This window comes from Arachis ipaensis, chromosome B9, assembly GCF_059453495.1.
Source record: "Arachis ipaensis isolate K30076 ecotype BB chromosome B9, ASM5945349v1, whole genome shotgun sequence".
Lineage (NCBI taxonomy): Eukaryota > Viridiplantae > Streptophyta > Magnoliopsida > Fabales > Fabaceae > Arachis > Arachis ipaensis.
In genome coordinates, this window is record NC_142444.1 from 85,292,943 (window position 1) to 85,300,909 (window position 7,967).

A 7,967-nucleotide genomic window follows, 5' to 3' on the forward strand; every position below is an offset into this window, starting at 1 on the left:
GCCCCATTACAACCTGTGGGAAAGTCCTCATGATATTTGTATGCATGCATGAAATAATTGTTGATTGTTAGATGAAAAACAAATCTTGGAAAGCATGATTAGGGGAGAATTGAGTGAATCAACCCCATACACTTGAGTGCCTAGAGCGGATACACATCCAGTGAGGGTTCGATCGCTCAATTACATGTCTCCACACATGATCATCTTTTCTTGCAAGTTTGTAAAATCTTTTTAATAATTCAATTCAATTGTGGGTTTGATTTGACTGCTATGGCTTTAGCCCTTGTACTTAAATATGTTTTCTTGGAAGTTGACTTGTTTTGACCAAGTGGATGCATTCATATAGATAAATTGCATGTAGTTAGTTTGCATTGAATAAATGTTGATACCCGTTTGCTTATTTCTTGATTTTAGCAGGAGGACATGCTTAGTTTCAGTATGGGGAGATTTGATAAACCCCAATTTTGTGGTTTATCTTGTGCTTAATTTGGGGGATTTTATCACCTTTTTCCATATTTATTCAATGAAATAGCATGGTTTTGCAATTCTCCCTTGATTTGTGCTTAAGTGTAAAAACATGCTTTTTAGGCCCTAAAATTGGTGATTTTAATTCACTTTAATTTCATTCAATGCCTTGATGTATTTGTTGAGTGATTTCAGGTTCATAAGGCAAGTATTGGATGGAAGAAATGAGTAGAAAAGCATACAAAGGGGAGAGTACATGAAGAAACAAAGATTGGGAGTGCACCAAAGGATGCGCACGTGCACAAGGCGCGCACGTGCAAAGGAGATCTCACCCATGGATGCGCACGCGTACATGCCACTTCCGCGCGGATGAAGAAATTGCCAATCGACGCGCACGTATACATGGCGCGCACGCGCCAATACTCTTACATGGCCCACTTGAAGGCAAAACGCTGGGGGCAATTTCTGAAGCTGCCCAGGCCCAAATCCAACTTATTTCTGAATGTATTTCATGCAGAATTGAAGTCCAAGCAAAAGAGGGGAGCAATTGTTTGGTTGTATAGCATCATGTAGGTTAGTTTCTAGAGAGAGAAGCTCCCTCTTCTCTCTAGAATTAGGATTATAATTTCTTAGATCTAGGTTTAATTCATGCTTTGATTTACTTTTCCTTTACAATTTCTTGTTCCTCTACTCTTCCTCTCTCTAATTTTGTATTTCATTCTTGTAATTGCTTGCTTTGTTGTTGATGCACTCTTCCTTCTTCTATTTTCCTTTAATGCAATTTATGATTCATGTTCTTTTATCATTGATTTGCTTTATTGTTGTTTAATTCCTTGCAATTGAGTAGTGTAGATTTATATTCCTTTCAATTTTACTATGCTTTCCTTTTATGCCTTCCAAGTGTTTCATAAAATTCTTGGTTGGATCTTAGAGTAGAATTTTGTGATCTTGGCTTGGGAAGGTAACTTAGGAACTCTTGAGTCACTAATGTCCAAGTGATTGACGATTGGGAGCAATTAATGCTAGATCTCACCAATTGATTAGGTTTAGAACTAGGACTTATGGACTTGGATTGATATAGCTCACTTGACTTTCCTCTACTATTAGTTAGGGGTTAACTTAGTGGGATTGATCTTTGCCAATTCTCATGTTGTGGTTAGTGATTAGGATAGAGATCCTTGACCACTTAACCTTGCCAAGACCTTTTTGTTAGTTTATTTCCTTTGCCATTTATATTTCTTGTCCATCATCTCAAAAACCCCAAAGCATACTCCATAACCAATAACAAGGCACTTTATTGCAATTCTTCGTGAGACGACCCAGAGTCCAAATACTCCGGTTAATTCTTATTTGGGGTTTGTACATGTGACAACTCAAATTTTTGCATGAAAGGATTAGTGATTGGTTTAGAAACTATACTTTACAATGAGAATTCATTTGTGAAATTCTAAACCATCAAAGATCCGTTCATCAATGATCGCATTTATATGATTGAGGCCTTCATTTCAAAAAGCTCACTTATCCAAATAGCCTTACCCTTTTATCTACCATTGTTAACCAACTTTGGTCCTATGTTAATCCCCTTTTGTTCTTAATTTTAAAAACTTGCACCTCAAGCAAAATGTAATTCAAAAACAACTAGCTTATAACTTAAGGCATAAATCTAATCAAACAAACTAACAACCAAAACACTAAAACTAAAATATGCAAAGAAGAAACCTATCTAACAATGGCAACTCAATTCTTTCATTGATTATATATACAAGATAATATAAAGAGTTTACCATGGTGGGGTATCCCCCACCTAGCACTTTTAGTTTAAGTCCTTAAGTTGGACAATTGGGAGGCTCCTTGTCAAGGTGGTTTATGCTTGTACTCATCCTTGAATTCCCAAGGATGCTTGCTCCTCAAACAGTTGTTAGAATTTCCAACCGACTTCACCAAGTTTGGGTGAAGTTCTTCACAAGATATGAGCTCCTAAAATTGGTCTTCATGTTTTGATCCGAGATCCCATATCTTATTTTCACACCCGTCTTCTAATTGATCATCATTGTTTCGTCCGGGTGGTAGGAAAGCTGAATTCTCACTAAGGCACCAAACTATCCTCCTAGACCCATCTAATTGATCACTAGTCCAACCCTTGCTCCTCAAGTTTGAGCTTCCAACCATAATTAGCCTAGATTTACAACGCCAACCACTAAACATCCTTCTCTTATGCTTAATTCCACAAAGCGCCCTAAGTTGGCCATCCGTTTCAAGCAAACCAAATTCAAGTGGGATAATAAAGCTAAGAGTAATGAGCTTTACCCACTCAAATAAAGGATTGGATGGCGACTTAGGTAGAAAAGTTTCCAATGATCTTGACAAAGCACATTCCACTCCCGTCCATCCTCTTCTAGGGGCTTCCACCACTTTGCAAGGTTCTTCAAGCTCTACCTCTTGCCAAGCTTCCTCAAATTCAAGTTCTTCCTCACCAATTTCTTCAAGCTCTTCCCCATCACTCAAATCATAAATAGGTGGTTGAGTGAAATCTACCTCAACATCAATTCCAAGTTCAATGGGGGAAGGATCCATCAAGCTCAAAAGGATCATATGTTGATGCAGAATTATCATAGATGGGAGGACTTGTTGTTTGTACCATTTCTTCCAATTCTTCATTCACATTATGCCTTGGAGGTTGTGCACTACCCTCCTTGACATCACTTTCAAACTCCATGGAAGAAGGCTCTTCAACTTGAGATTCCTCTTCGCACTCAACATCTCCTAAATCTTCAACCACTTCTTTTGGTTCAATTATCTCTACTTCCTCCTCTTGTTGCATTTCTTGCATCAACTCCTCTTCTTCACCTTAAAGCTTCAAGTTCACTCCCTCACTATGCTCTTTAGTTGCTTCTCTACATTCAACATTGGGAGTGCCTTGATCGTGTAGGCTTAGGTGGGAGGCCATGTTGTCAATGGCTTCCGCAATGGTAAAAACCATGACTTCTAGCTTCTTTAGCTCCTTTTGCCTCTTTTCTTGCCTTTGGATATAAAAGCTAATATCTCTTCGTTGTTCTAGCATGAAGGCATGGAGAGCTTCATCCATTGAAGGAGGTGGTGGAAGAGAGGGTTCATTGTTTGGAGGAAGAGTGTCATAGTTAGAAGGTGGTTCAAATTGGTGAAAGTCTTGAGGTGGTGTATAAGGAAATGGTGGTTCTTGGGAGTATTGGTGTTGGAGTGGTGGTGGCTCTAAGTATGGTTCATATGGTGGTTGGTATGGTGGATATGTGTTAGGGTCATATGGGGGTGAATGGTGGTATGATGCTTGTGAGTATGGTGGTTGAGGGCTATATTGAGGAGAGGGTTCATAGGCATATAGTGGTAGTTGTTGATAATCACAAGGGGGTCCACCATAGCCATTTGATTGGTATACATCTTGGAATGACTCTTTCTCATAGCACTTTGGGAAGGTTATTGCCAAGAGGGTTGATCAAATCCTTGAGGCCCTTCCCATCTTTGATTATTCCATTGTTGATGCATGTTGTCATTGCAATTCCCATCTTCTACAACATAGTTGTAACCACTCTCATAGCCAAAAGGGTGAGAATTCATGGTGGCAAATAAAAACAAAAGCTAACAAAAATAATGGAAGTAAACTCCTAAAACTAGCAATAACTAACAAAGAAGCAAAAGGCAAACATATTCACAATATTCACATATATACAATATCCAATAATACAACACCATTACAATTCTTCAGCAACGGCACCAAAAACTTGAAAGAGTATTACCGTCGGTTAGGAATTTCACACAAATAATTCTGTTGATAGTATAGCTCCCAACCAACAAATAATACTCAATTAAAGTTTTAAATTTGGTTGTCACATGTACAAGCCCAAATAAAAGTAAACTGAAGTATTTAAACCTCGGGTCATCTCATAAGGAATTGCAATGAAGTGATCAATTATTGGCTATGAAGGGGCAAAGGGGTTTGATTTGTTGATTGACAAGAAAAGTAAATAACAAAAAAGTAAATGACAATTAACTAATAAAGGGAAAAGCAAAGAACTCTTGGCTAAGGCATAGGAATTGAGATCACCATCCTTGTCTACAAACCATGTATTGACAATTATGAGGGACCAACCCATCAAGTCTACTTCTATGCTTGAAGTACGTCAAATATGCTTGATCAACATCAACCCATAAGTCCCAACCTACCTACTAATTGGCTTAGTAGTGGGTTAGTGTCAATGGGTATCAAATTGACCACAAAAGGTTCTTAAATCACCAATTCAATGAGACCCAATGACTCAAGGTCATCCAATGCCCTTAGCCTAGGCCAAGAGTGAAGAAAATTACTCAATAACTAGAGAAAACATTTTAACAAACACCTAAAGTATAATAAAAGCAAACATCACAAATTGTAAGAATTAATAAAACCCATAACTAACACAAACAAGAAATCAATAATAGCAACTAAGATAAACATAAAAAGACATGGAAACATAAAATTGTATTAGAAGAAATCCAAATCCATCAAGGGTTCATAAACATAAGAGAGAGAAAATAAGAAATTAACAAGAAAAACTAAGAAGATTAAGACAATAGAACACTAAAATATAAAGAGAATTGAAATAAAAACAAGAATTAAAAGTTGGATCTAAGGAAATTTAACCTAAACTACCCTAAATTCTAGAGAGAAGAGAGAGCTTCTCTCTCTAGAATTCTAACCTAAAACATGATGAAAACTCTACTATGACTCCTTCCCGCCATTTCCTTGCAATCTTTGGGTTCAAAAGCATCAGAAATAAGTTGGATTTGGGCCTCCTTGAGCTCAAAAATCGCCCCCAGCATATTGCCTTTAGTGAAGTCACGTGCCGCTTGTCACGCATACGCATGGGTCACGTGTATGCATGGGTCATGCATACGCATCGCATTGCAAAATTCCTTTTCACACGTACGTGTGGGTAACACGTGCGCATCGCTGGCAGATCTCCTTCTCACGCGTACGTGTGGGTAATGCGTGCGCGTGGCCTTGAGTTCAGCAAATCCTCATTTCTTCATGAATTCTCCATTTTTGCATGCTTTTTCTTCATTCCTTCAACCCAATCTTTGCCTTCTAATCCTGAAATCACTTAACAAACATATCAAGGCATTGAATGGGATTAAAGTGAATTAAAATTAGCGATTTAAAGGCCTAAAAAGCATGTTTTTACTCTTAAACACAAATTAGGAGAAATTCACAAAACCATGCTATTTCATTGAATAAATGTGAGAAAAGTTGATAAAATCTCCTGAATTTAACATAAGATAAACCACAAAATTAGGGTTTATCACACCTCCAGAAGAGATTGGGCAAAGAAACTTGACGATGCTCTCTGGGCATACCAAACTGCATTCAAGACTCCCATCGGGATGTCCCCCTATCAGATGGTCTATGGTAAAGCGTGCCACCTACCCGTAGAATTGGAGCACAGAGCATACTGGGTAACAAGATTCCTCAACTTTGATCCCAAGGCTGCAGAAGAAAAGAGGTTGCTCCAATTAAACGAGTTGGAGGAATTCTGATGTACTACCTTCGAGAATGCTAAGATTTACAAAGAAAGATCCAAGAAATGGCATGATAGGAGGATATCTCTCAGAGACTTCCAGCCTGGTCAATAGGTTCTGCTCTTTAACTCCAGGATCAAATTATTCACTGGAAAACTCAAGTCACGATGGACAGGACCTTTTGTGGTCACTAGAGTGTCGCCCTATAGTTATATAGAACTTCAGAGCCAGTATTCTGATAAAAGATTCACCGTCAATGGCCAACGTGTCAAACACTATCTAGGGCACCCAATTGAGCAAAAGGTTTTCACCCTCTTGCTTACATGACAACAACATTGTCCAATTACTAACAATAAAGAAGCGCTTGCTGGGAGGCAACCCAGCTATATGTATAGTGTTCTTTATTTCCTCCATTTGTTTTAGTTTGAGTTCATTTTTTTCTAAGTTTTCATTAATTTCATATTTTTTCCTTGCTTTTTAACGTTTGTGATCATGTGTAGCACTTAAAATAGGTAAAGGTACGCATAGGATGGAAGACGGAGCACCCTGGAGACACCCCTTCCTGCCGTTGAATGCCAAAACTGGTGCCCAACGCCAGAGGAGGACGAGGAGGAGGAGGAGGAGGGATGGGCGTTCAACGCCCATGGTGAGGCATCTGGGAAAAGTTTTTGTTCCCTATAGGGCATTCAATACCACACTATAAAAAAAACATTTTAATCCCCAACTGGCGTTCAACGCCAGATCTGTGCGTTGAATGCCCAGAAGGGGAAGGGCAAGAATTCGAATTTCAAAGAAAAAGAGAGGGAGTTGACTTCCAAAGCCAAATATTTTCCAAATTTATATTTTCTAACGATATCTTTCCATTCCATACTCTTTCAAACTACATTTTTTAATTTAAAACTCTTCAATTCAAATCTTTTTTTGAAGAATATCTTTTCTAAATCTTATCTTTCCAAAACCATATCCTCTCATGTCAAATATTTTCAATAACATCTTTTCAAATCTTGGCAAACCATATCTTTATAACTTCTTTAAATCTTTTTCAAATCTTTTATGTCTTAACAACCCATATCCCCCTTATCTTTTATCTTATCTTTTTCCCCAAGAATGCAAAATTTGTCATCGTAATCCCTCTCTTTCTGAAATTCAATTTTGAATTCAACACCCCTCCCTCCCTATTTATAACCCTTCGGACCTCTCTCCCTCTATCATGCTCCTCCTCATCTAGCTTACGCACCCTCTGCTTCTCCTCCCTCTGTTTTCTTTTCTCTTTGCTCGGGACGAGCAACCTCCTAAGTTTAGTGTTGCTTTTCGCTCTGCTCTTTCACTTTCTCGCACTCCATGGCACCAAAGGGTGGAAGATCTATTTCAAGAAATAAGAAAGAAAAGGATCCTTCAACTGTCACCTACAAGCCCTACAGATTTTACTCTAAGCTTCATGAAGAACACTACTATGATTTAGTGTGCAAGAAGGCTGTAATTTCGGAAGTTAAGTTCAACTTGAAGGATAACGAATATCTTGAGATTCAAAAGCAGATCTGAACAAGGGGATGGAAAAATTTGGCCAACCCTGCAACTAAGGTTGGAATTTTGAAAGTCCGAGAGTTCTATGCGAACTTATGGAGGTCAAAAAAACAAAAGGAAGAGGGACCGAAATTCAACCCATGGCGCACCATGGTCCGAGGGAAGACCTTGCATTACGGTTTGGACAAAGTGAGGGAAGTTTTCCAGCTACCTGATAAACCCCTTTTGGAGGGTTTATCTTGTGTTAAATTTAGAGGATTTTATAACCTTTTAACCCACATTTATCCAATGAAATAGCATGGTTTCATGATTGTCTCCCAATTTATGCTTAAGTGTGAAAACATGCTTTCTAGTTCTTAATTAGCTAAATTTAATTCACATTTGATTCCACTAGATGCCTTGATCTGTTTGTTAAGTAATTTCAGGTTGAAAAGGGCTAAGAATGGATC